A 24396-nucleotide genomic window follows, 5' to 3' on the forward strand; every position below is an offset into this window, starting at 1 on the left:
AAACAGCTATGTTGAACACATGCAAGCAAAGAGCCAAGCAATTTCCATTTTCAGCAGATTATACAAGTGTAGCAGTTTTATTAATCATTCAAAACCCACTATTTTTTTTAATCCTTTTGTGACACAGAAGAGAAACATCCTTTATGCTTCATCTGATATAACATCTTTTAGTACACATCTAATCTGTCCCATAACTTCAGAAAAAGTCAAACAAAACTCAGTGGCAACAAACATCTTGACATATGCTCCTCTGTCCTCCTTCCTGCTCACATTTGACCAGTAAATACTCTAAGAACCTGCAACAGAACGCATGTCAGTGATGGGCTGGCAGAAGCCTCATATCTGAACTTCTTTTTATTGTTTATTGAAGTTGGACAAATCCTGTGGACAAATCACAAGCTCACAATTCCCAACATATTGTACACACCTGTAAAAAAGTCCAAGGCCAAAACTAAAGCATTTCAATGATTTACTGTATATATAAGGGTACTACTAAACTAGATTTTAAAGTTTTGGTGCTCGAAAGCAGCCCTCTGATCTGCCCTGCTGGGAACTCTCAGTACACGCAGTGGAACCAGTCATAGCACTGAATAGATTTTTAGTCCTACCAGACATACACACACTCTTGCAGACTAATTGCTTGTGCTTCCTATTTCAAATGAAGCAGCTCAATCTAAAGAACAGCTAGCTTTTTTCTTTGAGCCTTGGTGTTCATCTGAGTTACAATGAAGGAGATTTAAGCTAATTTTGTATTACTCTTAAATAAAAGATTTTCATAGTTAATGACTGTGGTGTCTATAGCTTTCAGACAGAAATGGTGTAGAATACTTTCCTCTAAAAGCTGCACTTTTACTGTTGGGGAAATCCTGTGGGGAAAGGGATAAAACTGGTTTAAGTAAAGCATGTGGGAGGAGGCCTCTTTACCACTAACCCCAACCAAACAACAACAAAAAACCCATTTATATGGTAAGTGAGCTTTGATGAAGGTAATTTAGTAAAACAAATTCTTTCTTGTAGTCCATTCATCCAAAAGCATCTTATGGTCAAGAGGCAGGGATGAAAAGCGGTAATACAGGCTTAATAAAATAGCTTGCAACAAACCATAAACAACCTAGTACAACCTCTCCAAGGCTGCTAAGCAGCAACTGCTTTTTCTAAGCATGTTCATAACACCGAAGCTTTGTCATTTAGCAAAATTCATCTACTAAAAAAGCTAACATCAGCCTACCAGCTTCTCTCCTTGCACTCACAGCCTATTCCTCTCCAATTTCTCCTGCTCTGGAAGAAATAACATCTTTTCAGTCTGGTTGAGAACAAGATAGGAAGAATACTCTACAAAGGGAAAACTGAAATGCCTACCAGCACCACCACAAAACAGTGCACACTTGAGAAAGGTTTCTTTAAGGCAGGATCTGGGATTGTACTATGACCTCACTCTGCTCTGACTGACCCCCCTCCTGAAGGAGGGGAGAATCAATGATAAAATTAATGAAAGATCAAATAAAAACACAGAGAAGGAAACCAAGAGGGTGGTTTAAGACGACTTCTGTGTAGGATGAGTCAGAAATCATTACAGCACAGAGTTCAGTCCCTACTGGAAGTGCTGCCTTGTTGCCAGTCATGATTTGACAGACTTAAGCATGGTAACACCACCCAATTTACCACCTGAAATGTTAGCCTGCACAATGCTCCAGGACATATATTTTAGGGCAAACAAAAGCTGCCAAGTGGTATGAGACTTCTACATAGGTATGCAATTTCTTTCTTTGAAGTAAGGTTACATCCTCAGGCTCTTTAGAGCTTAACACTGACTTCCAAGATGAAGATAAAAGCTTACATATTTAAACACTGCAATGAATGCAGACATCCTGAATAGAAGAAAAATAAAATGCTTTGAAAAGTGATTAACAAAACACATGCTTGTCACATGCAAGCATCTATAACAAACACATGATTTTCATTTTTTTTCTTTACATTGACAAAACTACATATTATCTGGCCTCAAAGAAACCAACCTTAAGGTCTGTTTTTTCATTAAAAACTTCCTCTGCAAGGAACAAAGCCTCTGCAAACCAAAGAGGCCCCCAACAATGCCTTTCAGCTACATGTCTTATTAAGCGAAATAAATATGAGATTAATTATGCTGATACAAAAAATGATAAGGAGTTAAAATACATTCATCTCACTTTTTTTACCATAGTGGTAACAGATAAAGTAGAAGCATTTTGCCAATAATGTGGGCAATTAAGTACAGAACAGGTATACCAGAAAAGCAGAAACACAAGTCTTCTGTTTTCAGTGCAGGAAATGCCTATTTATAGTGGGTACATATTTGAAAAAAATATTTCAAGATGCCTTTTCACGAATTTACATCCTTACCATTCTGTTAGCTGAATGCAGCCACTAACCAACTGATGGAAATGCTGAAGCAGGTGTCTTAATTTACAATGGCAGTGGACATCGTGCATCACCCAAGCTGCCTCTCAGCACAGATCCCCTGAGTGTCACAACAGAGTACCTGTACAGCTCAGGTCAGTCACATCCTACCATTCTCTCGGGAGTGTTCCACACAGTTAACAGAGCAATGTAACGGGAGCATCTCTGCTGAAGTGATCAATCAAAGCAGGTACATACTAAAAAATAATGCTCCATCTGACATCTTCTACAGGAACCATCCTTTCAAGAACCTCCTTCTTCTTGAAGTTTGAATACATTAATTCAAAGTTAATAAGCTAGCAAAGCTTACAAAAAAAATTGCACTCTTAAGTGTATATATACTTCCGTGGTACTATGCCAGTACTTCTCCTTCATGACAGGGCAAGCAGTTACTTCCCTATCCCATCCTCTCACTTGCTTAGTCAAGACTAGTGTTTGGCCTCCCCATTGACCCCAGCCCTCCTGTTCCCCAACTGTCACTCAGCCTCATTTAGACAAAGTCCAGGCAGCTTTCAAGTCCAGCCAGTCCAAATAACTACTGCTTCCACTTGACACAGACAGAGCTTGTCAATAGATAGATTTCCATTGCTAATTCCCTCTATTTCTGATCAACCAGATGTGGCAACAAACAGAACAGATTTTCAAAGGAGCAAGACTTCAGGCCATAGTTGCCAGACTTGTTCACAAAGCCAGAGCTGGAAGAGCAAGACAGAACTAAATCCCATGTTCTTCCTTGGCCAATGTAACCCAAGGACAAAAGAGGGAGAGAATTATAAAAAGGAAGCAAGTGTAATGGGAATGTAAGTACACCTTCAGACAGAAGATTTTTATTTGAGTTCCATTAAAATATAGTAATTATATTTAAAAGCTCAATAATCCTTTTTACCATTAAATCGCTTTAGAAGTTAAACAGGACTCACACTACGAATTATCTGGTTAACTTGCATTGCAGCCAGGTTAGAGGCAACCACCTGTGCTTCAGCACACCAGCACACATACAGATTGACTGGCAAACACTTGCAGACTACTGCTACCCGTATCGCCACTACATTCAATACTGTACTACTTATAGTTGTGTACAGTATATTATTACTGAAAACATAATAAAAAAACCACACTGATCATCTGAACATTCAGCTACAAATACAGTAAGTCCAGTAGCTTTTCCATTCTAGGACAAGCTATACGTCACACAATCTGCCACAGCACATCAATCCACCAGTTAGAGAAAGAACAATCTCAAAGCAGCTACCAGAACAGCCTTCTCCACAAACAGGGAAAACTTGAGTCAAGGCCAAGATTTCTTCAGAACAGTTTCAGAAATTAACATGCATTTATATTACCTTAAGATTTTATACTTTGTTCAACTCCTTCCTCTTAACAACTCTTCCGCCTTCCCAATAATTTTACTACTTTATTCCTGCTGAAGTGCAAAATGCCGTGCAAGAGTTCTACCCCCATACAAGAGTGAGCCGAAACTCCAACTGAACAAGAAAAAATTTTTCTCAGATCTTTTGCTTGTAAAAATCATGTGACAACTGCAAAAGTGATATTCAGACAATTTTCAGTGTTAACTGTATTCACTTGCATCTGCACAGAACCAGATATATGCAGTTGATTCAGTACATTTTAAACAAAACCAAAATAACAGCCTCTGGAGATAAAGCCAGAATTCATGGTAAACCACACTCACCCTGTGCTTCCCTTGCTGCAGTATTTTCAAATCTATATTAAGTACCTTATTAGGACACATACTAACAACTGGCATCTGGGCTCTGCGGTCTTCAAAAAGCACCTGGCTCAGTTAGATGCACTTACCCATTCTCATTCTCAAGTTTTACATTAAAAAGCATTATATAATTTATAGGTACACTAAGCCAAAAGTGCCTTCAGTCAGACAGGAAAAAAGTAATGCTGTATAAAATCAGCTTAACTCAGATATTATAAATGCATTTAAGCCTATTGTTAAAACCACATAAAGCTATTTCTTTATGTTAGCGCAACAGGATAACCACACACATTCCAGAGTTTTCTGTGTGCCTCAAGATCAGCTATGTGCATTCATTTGTTTTCAGTTATCATGGAGTTTGTTTTTCTTTAATTACATTTTTAAGAGGCAAATAGTTAAGGCGTTTATAATTTGTATGCTATTTCCATCCAAGACATAATTCCACATTCTACTGTAGCTGAACTACAACTATTTGTGGAAGTGGATAGTAATTAGCAAATAATGGACATAGGCATTTGGGAAGGCACACCCTCCACAATCAGCAATAGTTACTGTTTACAACAGCGAATTTTAACTATTTCAGTATAAAATACCCTAAAAAAAATAATCACGCTACTCAACAAATCATGATTTGATGTTAACAGTCACACAGCACCAATTCATGACTTCGGAATTACCACTGAGAGACTGAGGTTACAACATTTTATTTCAGGATTTCTTCAGCCAACAGCCCTAATCCACAAAAGTAAGTCTATTTACAAAGTTTACTCACACAAGTCTCTCAGAAATTCATCAGATAACTGTTGAGGAAAGTATTAGGTGAATAAAAATTATAGTCCTCCCTTGAATGAAAGCCCCACATAATATGCACACTATCTTCAAATTTTGGTCATCTGTAACAACAGTTAACTTGTTTATCAAAAAACCAATACATGCTGTTTGTATTTCTGGAAGTGCTTATTCTCCTGCATGCAGATGAAAAGAGAAGGAAAAGAGACTTACATGGACAAGTTAGGAGATGGAACCCTACTATCATCAGCTAGGTTCCCAAGGTGGCTCAGCGTTGAAGTCGAACTGTTCTCTATAAAGCACTTCTCCTAAGCCCTCTGGATAGTTGTAAACTTGATCAGAGATTTTGCCCTGTGGGAGAAAACACATACAAAAATAAATTTCATAGCCAGAGCAAAATAAAAGTTTTACCTTAAAACACTAACAAATGCATTTTCAGCAGTGCTTTTTAAGGAGGCTTGCAACACCTTAGCATGAAAGCTTTTAATCACATTAAATACCCAGTTTTCAAGAGCAAATGTAAGCTCTGAGCCAGATCAAGTCAGATGTATGAAGAACTGCTAAAACACATGAATTAGGCACATAAAACTGCTTGTTTGTACTTATCTTTCACAGTCTGAACCGTAAGATTTTCAAAACTAAAGGCAAAGAGCTCTGCATGATCCTGCTTTAGAGTAGCACACCTTAATACTGGTCTGCTCTTCCAGAAGGGTTTTTAACCCTTGTAACCACTGTGATTCTTCCCCTCCCCACCTCCTTTCTATTTTAGAATTCCCTTGTAATGTTCTTTCTTCCTCTGCTGTGAATGAATGCGGCATGTGGGTGAGAAAGCTATGTGGGTGAAAAATAGTGCTTTATATAGCGAAACAGAACACCATAAAGACAAATCCAGAGATGACCAAGACAGTAAAAAGAAACTTATACTTGCCTTCAGGAATGAGGAAACATTTCAGCTGGCCCTTAAAGGCTACTGCACACAACACCAAAGCAGCATTTAAAGTACAAGGCTAGCTTACTCAAATTAAGGTAAAGCAATCACACAAAACAGTACAATGAACATAAAAAGCAGTCAAGGAAACATTAACCAGCCCTGCTGAGAAGTTGTTCCTTCTGAAAGGAACTGTCATTTTCATTGAATTAAATATGGTACAGAACTGGTCATGTGTAAACCCAATATACAACAAAGTTTCTACAAATTCACTGTGGTCTATGGCATGAAACACAGGAGGTACCAACCTATTGTAAAAATAAATTTTTGCTGCTCTCATTATTTAAATGACACCTCATGCGCTGACTACTAAAACCTGGCTTCTGGGAATCACCTAAACCAGATGATCATCTTTTTGACCAAAGCTCAGCAAATTACTGAAGTGTATTTTTCCACTTATTCTTGCTACTAGAAAACCGAACTAGTTTATAAAGTACCGAATTACAAAGAGTGAATGCAACTTCAAGGCAACTGTTTCACAGTGACTCCACAGAGCAATCTCTTCAGCTTTATCATATAAATTAGCATTCAGTAGCCTGCAATATTAAAAATAAACCTCAGTGCCTCAAAAATAATTAAGACATTAGGAATTTTGCCAGCTAGAATTAATCTATCCGCAGTATATTTAACTTTACCCCTTTCTTCAACTAGAGCAAGAAGTCAATTACATTTAGTTCTCAGAGTACACACACAAAGCTGGCAACACTTTCCTTTTGTAAAACTAACTAGTGGCTCCACTATTTTCTAGTGCTGTTCTGATTATACTCAAGAACTCATACAAATTTTCCAATTATTACAAGTTCACCTTTCCAGCAAAACAAGTAATTAAAAGCAGGTGCATCTAGAAAGAGCACATGACCTTGAGCACAGAATTTTAAAAAGTCATGTTTCATACAGATATCACCTGTAATACTGTTCCAATAAATATTCTCACATGTCCCAAGAAGAAAGTGTGCAATGAAAGCTCCCATGGAGCCAGAACGAAAATTGATCATCTTCTGTACTAATAGTCAACTCTGAGCTGCACTGAGTTCTAATTGTCCTTCAGGAATTTCTTTTAAATGAGAATTATCTGAAGGATCTACACAGATGTACTGCCCTCTTTCGTGCAGGTTTGCCAATATTAAATATTCAGAGAAGAAAACAGTACAATTTAAATCTTTCAAATCATAGTAATTTTACTCTGCTTTAACCAGCATAAAGAGTTAGTTTGCTGTACTGTGGCAGAGCAGCACTACCATTTTAGGCAGCAGGAGTGTATTAGACGTCCATAACCCATATGGACAAACCCAGTTTAAAAAAAAAAGTCACACATGTAATCAGCCACAATTAAGCATTCATTGTTTGAGGGTCTTGAAGTAGGTACAAAAGCATCCTGTGCTAAACAGTGAACTTTGAGTTGCAGGAATAACCATCAAGGCAGCTTTGCCTTTTAATACTGAAGTGACACCTCTATGTGTGTATTTATGTATCATCTGTTACTATACTCTACTAGCAGGTGCCTCAAGTTTGTCTGCAGCTTGCCCAGCAACGCTGTACTTCATACTTGAATAGCAACACTCATCTAGGGAACAAAATAAGCCCCCAGTCGTCCACAGCACATAGTTTTGCCAGAACAACTGCATCCCTGCAGCAAGCCCCACGCACACCAGCAGGCCAGCTGGGGACAGACTCTTTCCAGCTCACCGACCCCCTCAGCTGCCCACATCTAATGCAGACATGCCTACAAAACCAGGCACTGATTCATTTTCTTTGAAAAAATTATTCACTGCATCTCACTGTTTCTGAGAAGAGACCCTTCAGTGACCTGAGCTAAAATATCCATGAACTAAGCCCTAAAAATCCGGCAATATGATGACCTCGCATATTTACACCAACTGACAGACTTAGAGGCACCAAAGTTACTCTGGTCCACTAAAAAATGCAGCTATTCTTCTGTTACAATAGGCCTTTTCCAGATCAGGGCCAAGGCGTTGTGACGAGACGGTCCCCAAGGGATAGCAGGTCCCTGAGGAATTCTCCTGTCATCTGCACTCTTGCTCCTGCACTACATCAACAGCATTTTGAGCTGAAATTTGCCACTATACTCAAATTAGTCCATTACACAATTAAGCCTTCCTTTCAGGAAGGGAAGGTCTTAATTCCCTTCCAGAGGACTCTGTCCTTTAATTGGAGAGACAGAATAATTTGCAGGCCATGCAGCCCAGCATTGCTGCAAACACACACCTGCACCAGCCTGCACCACCCTGCACAGGCTGCAGTACAGTGTGGTACACCTGCTTCTTGCCTCCAGTAAAACCATTCCCACAGGACAAACATCTCCATCGCTGTTCACCACTGAGCACCCCCCACCCCCGTCTTATAAAGACCCCTCTTTTTCTGGGGTTAAACAACCTTCCCCAGAGCTCAAGGCCTAACAGGGGGGCAGCAGGCTGGCTGGGGGGGGCTCAGCCTACAGCAGGCAAAGCAGGTGGGGAAGGGAGCTCCCCACAGCCCAAAGCACATGGGGAGGGGGCTGCCATGTCACCAGCATGAGCCACAGCAGCAGCAGCATTGTTCACACGGTGACAGGAAGGAAAGAACTAGACTGGACCAGTCCAGACTGGAACAAACCCCTCCTACTATCACCATTATTCACAACCCCCACCTCCCCCCCAGCACTGCTGCCTCCCGCATTTATCTGAGGAAGAATAGCAGACAAGTGCAGTACCCTCCAAACCAAAAATCCAGCAGCCAGGGCAGAGGCAATGGGGCAGCCCTCCCCTCTCCCCCCATCACACAGGAGACCCAGCCACGTATCCGGGTGGGAGGGCAGGCTGCTCTAACCCGCTTTATTGGACACCACACAGTGTTTTCGTTCAAGACAGCTACATTTGAGTGGGACTACACAATCAAATCCTGCTCGGTCACCAGAGACTGCTGCAGAGGTCTGAAACGCAGTGCTTCTCCTGCCTACTGGCACATGTCAGCTGTGCAGGATTTTGGACTGCAGGAGACACACTTCAGAAAGGCTCTAAAAAAGATTTAAGCTCACTTCCCTTTCACAACAACCGGGGTGCCCCCAGCACAGACACACATCTTCTTGGGCTGTGAACAAGCCCAGACTGATGCTTGGAAAATACCTGCAGTGCTGTCTAGTACCAAGCATAACAGCATCATCCTTGGCCATGCCAGATGACCCACACTCCTGCACTTGCACTATCTCACTTACACATGAAACCCCTGCTCCCATACCGTACTTCCAGCTCCCCTACAACGAGTAATGGGCACCTCTGCTGACCTCTCATCAAACAGGGAACAGTACCACAACACACACACACACACACAGAACACCCCAACAGGCAGATGCACACACTTTACACACACACAGAGCCAGCAGCTGAGCTGTGACTGGACTCTCTTGTCTGTACTTCCCAAAAGCCACCAGTACAGCAGTGGACCACAAGTACAAGGAGGCTGAGGCTCAACCAACAGACTTCCCAAATGACTGGCAGCACCAGACCTGCTAGTGCTACACTAACAGGCTGCCCAAGGGGAGGGAGAAAATGTGCGTCCTTGAAACAACCAGCAAACACCCCTGGCAAAGCAAGGAGTCTACTAAGAGGAAGGAAAGGCTCCACTTTCTGTAACCCAGAGGACCCCCCCGGCTCTCTGCGCAAAGGCAATTTGCCTTATCATCCCAGCGCTCGTACCAGAAAGTGTCACTTGTGCAATGCCCTCTCCACTTGCGCAGCGCCCTGATAGCTCACTGCTGCCCCACTGCCCTGTGTGCCTCCCACCCACCGTGCCGAGGGAGACAGGGTGAGGCTCTGTGCAGTTGCCCACAGGCACAACTGGGGTGAGGAAGAAGAGGAGCATGTAGTGGGAGCCTGGATGGACAGCCACGGTTACAGACACACAACATGGCCTCTGAGAAGCAGGAGAGCACAGACGCTGCAGCCATGCCACCAGCACTTCTCCCGCCTCTCTGCCCACCAGCAGCCAGGCTGGCCTCGAAGCCTGTCACAGCGGCTTCCTCCGGGCCTGAGGGGGGTTCCAGTGTGCGGCTGCACTCCTGGGGAAGGGATCCGCCGGGACCTGGGCGGCAGTCAGCGCTGCCGAACCCGGGCAGCTGCCACAGGGGGATGGGACAACACGCCGGGGAGCCCTTCACGCTACGGGGTCTAGGCGAGGACACCCCTCGCCGCTTCCCCAAGAAAAGACACACTGCGAGAGGCGGCACCGCCCGGCGGGAACGGGTCTCCCGCCGCGGGGCACTGCCCCGGCTGCTGAGGGGAAAGACACCACACAGCCCCCCTCCGCAGGAATCCGCCATGTTAGGGCGGCCGCCGAGCCCCCGCTCCCCGCGGAGCCGGCAGCCCCACAGCCCTCCTGCGCCCTGCGGGGCTGGCGAGAACCGGGAACGGCGGCGCCGGCGCGGCCCTGGCCTCGGTTCCCGGCCTCCCCCTCCCGCTTCGCCGCCTCTCACACACAGGGCTGTCCGCCATGTTAGCGCGGCGGCCGCTGACCCCTCCGCCCGCCGCCCTCCAGGGCGCGGGGAGCCCGGCTCCCACTCGCCCGTTCCCCGGGCGGCGGTCCCGCATTGCCCGGCGCCTCGATGCGCGTCGGGGCGAGAGGGAGCCTCGGCTCTGACTCATCCCGCCCGCTCTCCATCTGCCGCCGCCGGTAGCAGCCGGTCTCGCCCCACGCCACCGTACGACCGGAGAAAAGACAGCAGGAAGAACCGGCCTCACATCCCTTCCCGCCCGGCACGGCCACGACGGCTGTGCCCGCCGGGAGCCCCTCCGCCCTTCCCGGGTGCCGCGGCCACCACTGCCTCTTCCCCTCCTTGCACCGAGGGGAACAAGGGCCTGCTCCCCTCGGAGCCCTGTGAGGGAAATCCCCTTCCACTTCCTCCCACCGCCGGTGTCCAGGGACGCCCCGGCCCGCTCCGGGACTCAGGGTGGGCGTCGCCGCCTCCCGCCCGCCCGCCGCTACCCCCGTGGCGGGAGCCCCGGCCCGGCGGGAGGCCGGAGACGCCGGGACCCCCGGTACCAGTACTCACGTGAGATAACGGCCCGAAAGATTTGGTAAATCGTCTTCTCTTTTTAGGCGGAATTTTTAAAGAGGGATGTGGGAACCTACAGCAGAAATACAGGCGGCGACAGCGGCGCCTTCCAGGGCCATAGGCTGCGGAGGCGACCGGGGGGGAAAGCGCAGCTCAGCGCTGGGACGAGAGGGCACAGGCAGAGAGAGACAGAATCGGAGCGGGCCGGGGACGCAGGGCTGCGGCAGCTGGGGCTGGAGGCGGGAGCGCGGCCACCGGGTGGCGGAACGACACGAGCGGCGAGACGAGGAGAAAAGGCCGCTGTGGGCAGCGCGGCTCTTATAGGGCGGGCGGGCGGGGTGGGATCCGGCGCCACGCGTCACCGCGCCGAACCCGCCCCCAGCGGCGCCCGAGGGGCGGTGGGCGGGTATTCGCCGGGCGCCGCCGGCGGGCAGGGGGCGCGGGCAGCCGCACCACCCCGGGCCCCGCCGCGCAACGGGGAGGCGGTGCGGCGGTCCCCCTCATGCTGCGGGCCGGGCCGAGTGCAGGTGCGGGCGGGGCGGGGCTGTGCCCGGGGCCGCCTGCCCTCCCTGGCTGGGACCGTGGCTTCTGCAGGGGGATTTCTGTAGGTCCTGGCACAACAGGGCAGGGACCACGTAGGATTCAGCTAAAGGCGTCCTGCAGGATCCAGGGCAGGCGCTTACTCATACGTGACTGCATATGGCAATGTGCATCTGTGTTTTGGTAAGGGCTTCCACAAAACCAGGACCTGTCCTGGGTCAGCACAGCTCTGAGCAGGTGGGTCTTGCTGGCCAGCCAGAAGCCTCGTTCTCTGAGTTAAGAGCAGCACGCTAACTCACACTGATTCATGGGGCACTGCTAAGCTGTTAATAACGCTCACTGGAGGAGACTAATCGTACCGCATACCTGGCAGCCTTAGTCTTTAATGAATTTCAGGCCTTCAGACACTTATAAATAAATACATGAACTGGGGGATTTAGCTGACCTGTATATTTCACAGAGTTCCACTGAAGCACCGTGACGTGTTCTGCACATCCCAAAGCCTTCAACGCTTCTGTAACACCCTTGTGAGTAAGCAAAGCTCAGCTATGAGTGGAAATCGGAGATCAGGTGCCTCAGTTAAAGGTCACAAAACTGTTCCATGGTGGAGCTGAGGATGAACCATGGTCTGCCAACCCCAGTCTACCATGTCAACTTTACCGAAACACACAAGGCTGTTTTCTTAAAATTAATTCCAGTAATCACAGTTCTTTCTGGACACTAAAATGTGTGGTTATCCACTTCACCAAGACCCACCAAAAGATAGGCTTGTTCTGGAAAGTATTTTTTCATCTCAGGACACATTAATTTTATTTTTAAAAAGGTATGTTAGTACAGTTTGGATATTTTTTATTTTCTAAAGCAAAGCTGGGTCTGGTTAGTTTTATAGCAGAGAGAATTTAGAAAAGTGGCGTATCGATACACACCTGTCATCTCTTCAGAAATAAACCAGTACTGAGGTTACACAGCATGCAGGGATGGAGTTTGTTTACTCTTTTCATCTGTTGTCACCTTCTCTTTTGCAAATCATTTTAAATGAGGAGGAAGCGAACTGACAAATATGGGCAGTCTCATTACAGTGTCTCATCTTTCCTGATAACAGCGCTAGTAGGTTATGGATGAAGTCAGTAAAAGCAGGCATATTGATTACAAAGTCAGAAGACCTCTCACATACATTTGCAACAAACCCTGAAGACTAAAAATGGAGTGGTTTACAGTGCTGTTTTCTCAGGTATGTTCTGTATCTATCGCACCCTTTGTTGGTCACTTACCTGTTCATTTGGGTTTCTATTCTAGAACACAAGTGCAGGAGGAGGAACCAGGGTATGTAAAAAAACCCCAACAAGCCAAACCAAACAACTTATAAGGAGATAGGAAGAGAGATTTGGGCAGAGCTTGGACACAGCACAATAAATGTGAATCATTAACAAGCAAAGAAAAGAGGAAGGGTTAGAGGGGAGGACAAAGGTTATAGTGATATACGCAGAGGAGCGATACAGAAAGCCATATTTTTAGGAAAGCAGATTTTTAAAAACACATTTTTGAAAGGGATTTAAACCAGAAAAGGGACTTGACTACTTTGGAGGCGCTTAGGTGTAGCCAAGAAGTCATTCGGGAGGGAAAAAGCAAAGATCTATCCAATACTAGTTCTGTGTAGAGCTGTATATTTTATCTATGTTCTTAGATGTCTCCTGATGTTAACATACAAAGATATCCCAATGATGTATGGGTGATGTAACTGCCACATCAGTTACTGCCACTTCATCTGCATTCATGTTCCCAGAGGAGTTTTTGTTTTGGTAGGTAGGGGATGTTTTCAACGTTCTTACTGGGAGTAAGAAAACAGACAGACTATTTAAGAGGGGAGGACAATCATGTAGGACAGGAAAAAGAACTTCAGTTTGATATGCAATTAACTGGGGGCACTGTCAGCTATTTTAAAAATGTATGGAGGGAGAGAGGATTTCCTCCTCATGTGGAGGAAGCAGCACTTGAAAACAGACACATTAACTTCATCCTCTCAAATCTACTGGAAAAAAAGAGCAGCACACTGTTTGAGAGAGTAGAAGACTGAAATGTGTAGTCACTGTATACAAAATGAGAAAAAATTGATGGATGAACACTCTGTACAGTGTTTCTGCTAGCACTGGTGATATTAATGCAGAACTAGAAAACTGATGCCACAGCTCAATGTATATATGTATTTAGTATAGTGCTACACAATACAGCAGTCCTGTTTTGTCTGGAGAGGCAAAATGTAAAAAAGCTAACATAAAATTTCTTTCTGCTTCATTCACATTTCTCTACACTCAGTTTTAACACTTAGGTTCTTAACCTTGTATGGCTCCATATGCATATTTCATAGATTACTAGAGTAACAATTCACATTTTGTTCTCAAAAAAAAAAAAAGGCAGCGGAGCACAAAATCCATGTCCAGCCCTCAATTCCCCTTACTTTCAGCCATGAGGCACTTGTACCACATTTCCTTTTTTTTTTTTTTTCCCCTCCATGTTTTCCTTTCAACAGGGTTCACAGCTGGATGTAGACAAAATCAGGTGTTATCCCTATGACGCAAATAAACTGGAGCAGGAAAGACACCCTTCCTCACCTCATCTTTTGGAGTGCAAAAAATACTCATCCAGTGGTCAGGGGCTTCAAATTTGTTTGGACAAATGTCTGAAGGCTGCATAGCCCAATGACCTTCCTTGCTAATCCCAAGTATTTCCTTCTTTTTATGTCTTCCTATGAGCTACCTCTTCTCTCCTCTGGTTCTCCCATTTCCTCTCCCTCCCTGATGGACCCTCTATCACCAGGCATCAGCTGCAGGGTTGGATTCCTCTCCTGCAGGTGAGAGAATGAGATTATTTCCTCTTATATCTCCTCTTCCTCTTCCCTCACTGCTGCCAACTCCTGCAGCAAACAGTGTTTTTTCTTGATGCCTCAGGTGCAGGAATTATGTGATTATGCAGGAATTTCATCGTCCATTGGGAAGAAAATTTCCCTAGCTACTGAAACTCAGCACAACAGAAGACAAATACAAATAACAATCCACCTTTGAATGTGGGGAAAATGTTGCTTCAGTTTCTGAACACTTGAACTTGACAATATGGTCTGTGTCCTGGCTCCTCTTACACGTACCAGCACTCAGTGCCAGGTATAGCTAACAACCGGTATCCATCCAGCCTACACAGCAGTTGCAGTGGGAGGAAAGAATCAGTCCAAATTGCATTTTTGTCTGAGCCGCTCAGGGAGGAACTCCCGTGTGAAGGGAAGACACACAAGAAAAACAGAATGAAGGCTCTGACAACTGTGGATCCCTCATGTCCACAATGCTGTAGAAGTACTAGAATGCAAATAGCCCCTCTTTAGTAAAACGACCTGTATAAATAGGACCTTGTGGAAGTAATATTAGTTGATATGCTGATGCTCAGACCTTTTTGATTGCTGTGTACTTTGGAGTGATCAATGTTCCTGTCCAGTTGACAGAAATGCTGATAAACAGCTGGAGGAATGATTCATAATTATTAAAAGCCCAGAGGCTGTGGGAGGAAAGACATCTTTGCTTTAACTCCCATGGAGCAGTAACCTCTCACCTATATTTACTGAATCGTTTACATGTTCAAAACAACTGGGACAGAAATAAGGTCCCAGCTTCCTAGTATGGATTAGTTTGGCTTCAGAAGAAGAGTAAGTTTAAGTATAATTTATACACAGAACAGTTACAGAATAGATCTCATGGTCATCATAAGTCATTTCCACAAAAAAAAGGTTTAAAAAGCTGTGTCAACCAGCATTATTTTAACTCAGCTTCTTTAGATGCCCATGGGGTGGTGTCACACATGAAAAATTGCTGGAAACAGTAGCTCAAAGCACTATATAAAGGCATCACAAGTAAGTAAAATTAAGTTGGGGTTGTTTTACAAAATCAGTGGTAGAAGGAAAGAGCAAGAGAAAATTCAATCCTGTTCTAGGGTACACAGCAATATATCATAAGCCTAGTTTTACTTTTTACAGCTATAGGCTTTTATCAGTCCGGTGCTAGAATGCTTTCACCTCCAAAAAATCTAGATTGGATGGAGAGAGACTAGTAGAAAATCACTGCAAACTAAGTATCTGAGGTATTAAATAAAGATTGTTAAAAATAATATTCAAATATGAACATTACTTGAGAGTCTAGCAACCTGCATGCTTACACCACATTAACTAGTAAAGAAGCCTCAAAAGTTTTCTGTATAATATCTACCAAAGGCTATGGACTTTTTACTCTTAGGAAATGTGCCCAAGTTCAGCCCAGGTTAGAAATGACGTGGGCTCATTACATGGTAGATACTGAGTTATGTATTAATCACACTCTAGTTCCTGGTATCCATGTGTCACAGATCATCACTAAAACCTAAAGGATTAGGTGGAGGCTGAGAGTTAGGCCTTCGTGGAATTTATAATTTCTCACTACAAATTTCTCTGGATTGGAGGGGTGGCATGTGGTTTCCCTCTGTGGATAAACAGGAGGTGGTGGTTCTCCTAAGAGTGAGCTAGTCAACAGTGGTAAGACTATATCAACTTAAAAATGCAACAGTCCAGACACTAAAGCAGGATAAATTGGTCTGTGTACCATGCAAGGAGGTTAAAAATATGCATATGATGTGCTGTTACTGGTGGTTACCAAATGAGGAGATCCTTTTTTTATTAACTTGGTGAGAATGAATGCTCTCTTTGTTGTTTGTAGCATTTGCAAGAAGTTTTTGTTCCCAGATGTTTATTCCTAGCCCTGTCGTTCTTGTGTAAGGAGTCTTCCCCGAACGTGGTCCTAGCTCTGCAATGATTAAGAGTGTTTTTGGGCTGCTTGGCTTGTTAGTTGTTCTTGTCAGTCACCTTCCAGCTTTCCAAACGTGCACGTGTTCTTCTCATTATTTCTAGATACAGTGTCCCCCAGCAGCCCCCAGTTCTGCTGACCTCCCCCTGACTGGTAGAGCATTTTGTCAAGAGTGAAGACTCACAGGCTTCGAGAGGAAGATTTCCAGCTAACCCCTGGAGAAGGACTTTCCACTTGTTAATGTCTTTCATCACCCTCCCAGCTCTGAGAGGTGGTGGTGATCTCCCCCCTGTCATCCAAAAGCAGCAAGAAGGAAAGTAGTCTCTTGAGCTTGCACTCCAGCACCATCTGAGATGCCTTCAGATGTGCGCCTGCATTTTATGTGCCTTTGACAATGTTGTCTCACACATTTTGGGGATGAAAGAACCACAAGTCAAGGCAGAGGCTTTTCCCACTGGGGCAAAAGGGCACCCTAGACAACACCCTAGCAAACTCCTTCACTGCTTTCAAAGCAAGTGACAACACATTTGAAAAAAAATATTTGACCCATTTAAGATAAATCTTGTTTACTTTGCTTGCATGAATAGAATTGCTAATGTTAGCAGGAGGAAGATGAGCAGAATGTGGCACTACTTGCTTCCCTATGCATTCGAATTTTCTGTAATGAGCATTTTTCACTTGAAATTTGGCAGACCTTTTCAAAAAGAAAATAAAAGAAAAAAACCCCCAAACAAATTAAAAAACCTCAACCCAAACAAGCGAACAGAAAGCCCATAGATAATAGGCTGACAGTAGTGACCAATATGGAATAATTACCCCTGTAACACAGTCCAGAGCATGCATGAGGATCTGCATGCCAGGTATATGCAGGAATGGACAGGCTCTGGCCCTGTGCATTTGGCTGTCAGATCACTGCAGCAGTGACGCTGTTGGTACTCGGGGCCTTCAAACAGGTGGTCTGTCAACATGCTTTTGAGTCCCTAATCGTGTGTGTGTACGTATTTATGATCTTCACCTCTAGGAAACTGTGTTCCTGTACCAGCCATTCTTTCTCTTTTGGGGCTAGCCCTTAACTCCAAGATTTGTAGCTTACAATTTCTTTTTCCAGACTCAGCCTTACTGTGGTCCTCAAAAATGGGGAAGGAGATCCCTTTTTAATTTTGTTTCCATTGAGGTCCCTGATCTTGCTTAGGACGTTAGTCACCCTTGGCTCAAGGATGTGGAGCAACCTCCTGAATCAGACATAGCATTGCTGGAAGTGAAACAGTAGCTGCAGATACCATCTGCTCAGGATACTGTGTCAGTGCTGTCCCCTGGCTTTGTTATTGCCAGCCAGATTTGCAGAAGCACTAGGCAAGTTAGCAAAGCAAAGCAACCAGGGTTGGGTTATTTTCATTACCCTCTGTTTCCTTGCAGCTGGTCAAAATAGTCAAGACCTTCCAAATCCGACCAGATTGACATGGAAGTGAAAGCTGAACATGTGAGGTACCTGAACCTGGTTGTCATGCCCCATTTCAGCAGCAAGAATTATAGCATAGTTTGGGTTGGAATGGACCACAGGTCATCTATTCCAACCTCCTGCAATGAGCAGGGACATCTTCAACTAGATCAGGTTGCTCAGAGCCCCGTCCAGCCTGGCCTTGAATGTCTCCAGGGATGGGGCATCTACCACCTCTCTGGGCAACCTGGGCCAGTGTTTCACCACCCTCATGGTAAAAAATTTCTTCCTCATGCCCAGCCTGAATCTCGCCTCTTTTAGTTTAAAACCATTACCCCTTGTCCTATTGCAACAGGCCCTTCTAAAAAGTCTGTCCCCATCTTTCTTATAGGTCCCCTTAAGTACTGAAAGGCCACAAAAAGGTCTTTCCAGAGCCTTCTCTTCTCCAGGCTCAATAATCCCAACTGTCTCAGCCTATCCTCACAGGAGAGGTAAAGAACATACAGCTCGCTGTGCCCACTCATACCAGAAGACAAAAGTGGTAAGCCAGAAGATTTAACATCTCCAAAGCCCTAGGGCGAGTCCCCAAAAAAGACACCATGCAGGGCAGTGGGGTCACGCACAGCCAGGAAGCCTCCAGGACAGTGGAGGGTGCAGCCGGGGCCCCACTGGGTTGCTGTGAAGCGTGAAGACCAAGCTGCTGCTGACAGCTGCTGAGCTGAGCTCAGCCCTCAGCCCTGGGCAGTCCTCAGGGGTCCCAGCCCTCTCCCCATCACAGTGTCCTGCCAGGACTGTGCCTCTGCTGCTCGTCTCCCCACAGAGAGCTCCCAGGCTAGGGACAGCGAAACTGCCCAGCCCCTGCAAGCTCAGCCATTGCAAGGAGGGGAGAGATGGGCTTATTCGAGGAGTTGTTACTGGTACCAGTAAGCACAGTATGGTGGCTGCTCTCTGCCTGCTTACCCTGCATCTGCTCTTGAAAAACACCACTGAAAACAGCCTTGGGCCATTAACTTTGCCTGGTGTTCAAAGACTGGGATTCTTACTGTTAGGGATGATTTTCCAAAGGTGCAGATAATTGCTGTTCATTGTTGAAATTTTAAAATTAATTAAATAAATAATTTAAAAAATCTTTCTTGTTATATATAATTTTCTTGCATAATTTAGAATTTGTTTCCCTCTTCTCCACCACCTGGCAGTGTGGGGCTGGGACCCAGCACAGAGCCTGGGAAGCTGCTGTGGTCCCACATCAGCTCAGGTGCTGCTGGAGCTGCAGGGAGAGGAGGCTGCTCAAGTCTCATTCATCACGGGAAAGAAACACCGCAAACAGCATGTTCTTAATATTACCGTCTCCCAAGCGGTCCTTTACTCAGTATTTTTCTAGTTATGGAGCAGGGCTTTGAGCTTAGGCTTACTCATGGAGGCCAAATAAGTGCTTACCATTTTCTGTAATAGAAGCAGAGTTTAAATGAATGATTATAGTAATATCTGCGAACTGTGTTTCTGAGATTTTACCACATGTAAACACAATCACAAGTGTAATCAATGTCAATTACTTCCATTTAATTATTGGACAAAGTTTGCTTTTAAATACCATACCAGATTTGACACGGCAAATGATAAATGGAATGCAATTAGTTCTACTATTTGCTTTGATGATATGCTAAATTATTTCTTACAACAGACCATTTATTATCCGAAGCTAATGGTTATATTCTTGCATTTAACAAGTCTAATATATTGTAAACCATGGCAAACTGATAAGTTTCAAATTGAGATATTAAGGTCTAGAAAAAAAAGTTATTCTATGAATGAGTTTCATCTAATAAATCCTTGTCAATGCCCAAGTCATCATTTTTCACAAAGAAATCTTAAACTGTAAGAATTTTGTATGTATTTCACATAATTACATAAATGAAAAAATATTAATTATGCTGTCTCTTAGCAATTTACAGTCATTTAATGAATATATATTCTTAAGGAAAATGTCTGAAATTAAATGTTCTTATGGCTTTTTTAACATAATGCCTCTTGTAATTGTTAATAAGACAATTAGTACTTTTTCTTTTTCCTCTGAAATTTATCATGAGTTTGTAATGGTAATTGCAAATAATTGAAGAGAGTGCAGCCCCTGTGCACACAAATATTTGATCTTATGAATTGTTAGTCCTTATACTACATCATTCCTTGCCATGGAGCTTACTCAACTGCTCTGCACTCTGAATTTCCATTATCACTCCTTTCCTTCCTTCTTCATGTGGACATAATCCAGCTGAGGCATGTCAATACCTTACAAAATAAAAAGCTGAAAACAGGCAGCAGCAGAGCCTGATCCCAGAAATTATATTTTTCTGAAGATATATGTGCCTGGACTTAGAGAAACATTATTTGGCCAAATTTTATCATTTCTGCAAGGTATTAAAGCTACCTTATGAATATCAGGCTTTGATATTTTGATGCCTGTTGAAATTCCATGGTGGCAAAAGCAGGGCACACAAAAAATAGCAGATCTCCAAGACTGTGGAAAGTCTTTCTGTAGAGTTAACTGCTGCAGTGGAAAGAGCATTGAGTATTCTAATGTGCCACACTACACCGACACCTTCAAGTCTGGAAAGAAAAAGAAAAAAGCAAAACAAAATTACCATGGGGACTTTAAAAATTCAGCTGCAAGGTTTATAAAAAATAATTTCTTCATATTTGTTAGCCATATTAATATTTCTTCCTATTATCAAAGGACAGGTCTGTCCCACCTTGATTTGTTTTATTCCAGGTTTCCAAATAATGCAGGCACAGCAAATTCTGGTTGTTATTTAGAGAAAATTATTTCCTTTTGTAACATGTGGGATTACAGGAGGGAGCATTTAATTCCTCTTTCTGTGATTACCTTGCTAACAACCAGCCAGGCCCTGGGCTGGGGGTGCTCTGCCCCAATACCCCCCACCTCACCTGCCCCCTCCCAAGCCCCCTTTGCTCCTTCCTCCCCTCTCCCACCCACACCTGGCTGTAGCCCTACCAGGCATATCTCTAGTCTTGCACTCCTCTGCAATTCCCTCGGTGTTTCTTCTTCCTTCTGTTTACCTAATTCCTCTGAGGTTGTTTTCTCATCCCAGTACCTTTCCCCATTTTCTGAGCTCTGTGTTTTCTTTCTCCTTGTTGTGCAGGGAACTCTTCTTCTCAACAGTTTAATCCCACCTGAAGATGGTAGGAAGACGTGATCACGAGGGATAAAGGCAAACTCAGAAAATGTACCTTTTCTCTTTTTTTGGTGATGAACACTTAAAACTGCCTTAACTAACCTCTTGTTCTCAGTAAAATCTTAAAAAATAGCAACCATGGATTGTCCCTTCTGCCAAGGACTATGTAGAAATGGGGATGTAAGGGCATCCCAGCATTTCTCCTGAGAAAAAGAAATGGACTAGACATTAAAATCATCCTTCTTATTCTGCTGTCTACACAATGTGTTCATAAATCTGTTCCACTTGAATTAAAACAGCAACTGCAACAGGGAGGTTTGACATGGGTAATCCCACTTGCAGGACCACAGCTGAGATGCTGCTGCGTTTGATACCCTTTAAACTCTGCCTCATTATTGTCTCTGTAAGGTGTCTGGTTTCTAAATTCTGATCAGAATATTTTCGTAATCCGCATGACATCCTGTCTCCTGTCAGCCTTTTGGCTGAGATAACATTTCCTTGAGGTTCTCTGTCTAGATAAAAGAGCTCTCAACAAACCCCACATGACTGGGCTAGGGCTGCCTGGAACAGCGAGCTCTGCTTCTCTGCTGCAAAACTTCATAGTACATATTAATCATCTCTGCATTTAGCAGCACAATATTCATAAAGATCTTTGACAGATGATAGGTGATTTCTAAACTTCAGTTTTCGTACAGAAATACCAGAAAGTATCAGACAGCTGCTTCTTTTTCAGTTTGAGGCAAGGTTACAGGTACCAGTAGTGGCAGTCTGTCCTTGCATCAAAGGCAATCCATCATACTCGCTTGGCTCTGGTGTGATACAGCTCTGTGATTTTAGGACTCCAAAGTTTCTGCATTTCTCCGGAGTAGCACCTGTCTTCTTCTAGGGAGTCATGTTAAAATTTCCACCTGTGGCAGATCTCATCTTCTTCTTTTTCTTCAAAGTAAAAAAGACTTATTTAACAAATTGAGTCCTCTTGTTTTGGTGGGAGGGCACTGGATAAAAGCCACATTCTGCTCATCATTTTTGTCCGCAGCAGAGTGGCCACTTGCACCAAGATGAAGCATGAGCAGGAGCTCAGCAGTCATCTGCTCTGTTTAGCTGGACAGCAGTGGCTTGGACCAGCCAAGGTGCTGCCTCCTGGCCGGCCCTGGGCAGGTTCCTGTGGGCAAGCGGTGTTGGAGAGATGGAGAGTACCTGGGGCTGTGGAGAAGGAGGGAGATGGGGGCGTGATAAGGTGAGCTGGGATTTCTGAAGTATGAAAAATAAGGTGCAAATCATGAGAAGCAGACATGGTTACTACTGGTGTCCATGGAGCAAATTGTCTCTTCCTACCGCAACCTCTGTGAGCTTCTATGGGACAGTGACACCACAAAGCTGTGGGGCCCACGTCACATTTCCCTTTGGCAGATTCCCCTATGGGCAATTGAAATCACACGTTCACATGGCATTCCTAATGGCCCAATGAGCGATGTATAAACTAAAGGTAATAATAAAGCACTGCAGTGAAATCCCTGCGGCAGTGCCAGATGAGCCAGCACGCAGCTCTGCTTCCCGCAAGACAAGTGCTGATTTCTTGCGATGGCAGCACCGAGCTGTCACTGCGGCTGCTTGCTCTAGCACAAGATGCCAGCTGCACGGTACCATTAGCATTCCTCATCAGCCACGGCTTATGCCTCTCTCTGTGCACAACGCTGGAAAACCAGGTCATTCTCTTGGCTCATCCTCCTCTGATAACTCCTCTTTTCTTCCACCGCCGGGAAGCTGAGGACAGCATAATTAGTTTTCACTAATGTTCAGCTCTACGTGCAACTGCTTTTGGCTGAAGCCAGAAATGAAGTTTTCACATAGTTTGCATGCCCTAATAGGAGGGAAACTTCAGACAAATTTGAGAAGTACCTATTTTCCTTGTGTTCTAATGATTTAGCTGATATTTTTCAAAAGACTACAAAGAATACTAGTGACATGTTAGGCTTCCAGCACTCGCAGAACACAGAATAAATGAGATTCCAATGAAAATACAAAGTTATATACCTACCCATGCTAGATAACTGGTACTGTGAGGCTGTCATAATGAGCTACCTGAAATCATGCCCTTAAACAGAAAACCCACCTGAGGTTGTATTTAACTGCTTGGGGTTTGCAGGCAGATCAGAGTCCTGATATTCCACAGGAGCTGCAAGGGAAAATAGAAAGAAAAGTCAACCCAAATCCCAGATCAGAAGTTCAGGTTTTCATAATACAGTGGAACATAAACAGTGTTTCATAAACAGTGGAAATGATGGCTTTTAAATCTGCAAGGAATAAATTTTGAAAGGACTGTATGGAGCGTGGTACAAAGATATAAAGCAACAAACTTCACTAAAGGTGAAGTGATTTTGTGCTGTGGGTAAATATATAATCGTAAATGCCCGTGGACAATTATCTGGATGATACAGTGGAGCTTTTATATTGTCAGGGCAACCGTAACAGTAATTAAACCTGCATTAATGTTCTTGAGTGATGCTCTGAAAGTGTCACTGTAATGACAGTCACAGCATCAACTGAAGCAACTGAGCTGTGAGAGGAGGAGCTATGAGCTACAGGGACTCCTTGCCAGGAACGTGCTTAGAATTTCATGTGCTGGAACACTATTAAAAATAACTTGATTTAAATAATAATAATAAACCCCTCACAATATTAGTATCCACTACAATAATTGCAAAATCAAACAAATTATACGCAGTTTTTCAGGAGACAAAATAGGAAGCCCATATTTTATGAATGAAGCACATGTATGAATGCATTAACAGACATTCATTTCCCCTCATCAGCAGGTGGGCTCTTTGGAAAGAAGCACAACAAGTTTCAATGAACTATGTTGTATTTTGTATATCCTGGATCAGAGACATCCTGAAATTACAGTTGGAATTGGCAACCCTGGAAAAATTTTGATTCCTCTTTTATAATGACTTAGCTTAAAAAGTCCTAAACATGGGGCATGAGCTGTACAAACCTCTGCAAACAGATATGGATCCATTAATTCAATTAGGTGATAGCTACAACTCACTGGGGGAAAAATATCAACCAGAAAAGGTTGAAGATGGAGTTAGAGGGAATGCTTGTGCTTCTAAAAGGAGAGAAACATTTCCCAGAAAATTCATACTTAAGCATATGTGGTCCTAGCTGCTCAAATTGAGCAGAGTAATTTTACAGAAGCTTCAAATACATTAATTTTACTATCAACATTATTCAAATAGGATTTGGCCGGAAAGGCCACACAGCAGTTAAACGTGCTGTAACAATTCCAAATATGAAAGAAACCCAAGTTCAAGGTATACTTCAGACATGTGGTGTTAATTGCAGCTATAATTGTCTCATTTTTCAGCTTCATCTCTTGCAAGCTATCAGGTTACAAACAGAACATGGAGAAATAACTCATTTT

The 24396-nt window shown here is 43.9% G+C and overlaps 1 protein-coding gene and 1 long non-coding RNA gene across 6 annotated transcripts in view; one reads left to right on the forward strand and one right to left on the reverse strand.

Annotated features, from left to right (window-relative positions):
• Positions 1 to 11319, reverse strand: part of AZIN1 (antizyme inhibitor 1) — a 28519-nt gene extending 17200 nt beyond the window's left edge. The window contains exons 1-2 of one of the 5 annotated variants that reach the window (XM_065050203.1): positions 10987 to 11319; positions 5168 to 5305 (exon numbers count right to left, since the gene is read on the reverse strand). The gene's annotated coding sequence lies outside the window, so the exon portion shown is untranslated. 5 annotated transcript variants of the gene reach the window in all.
• A 132-nt stretch (positions 11320 to 11451) lies between these two features.
• On the forward strand, positions 11452 to 18853 carry LOC135578681 (uncharacterized). The gene is made up of 3 exons (XR_010470711.1): positions 11452 to 12760; positions 14344 to 14377; positions 16448 to 18853. It is a non-coding gene; the product is annotated as an uncharacterized LOC135578681 (long non-coding RNA).
• Positions 18854 to 24396: the final 5543 nt, after the last annotated feature.

This window comes from Columba livia, chromosome 2, assembly GCF_036013475.1.
Source record: "Columba livia isolate bColLiv1 breed racing homer chromosome 2, bColLiv1.pat.W.v2, whole genome shotgun sequence".
In the NCBI taxonomy this organism is placed as follows: Eukaryota; Metazoa; Chordata; class Aves; order Columbiformes; family Columbidae; genus Columba; species Columba livia.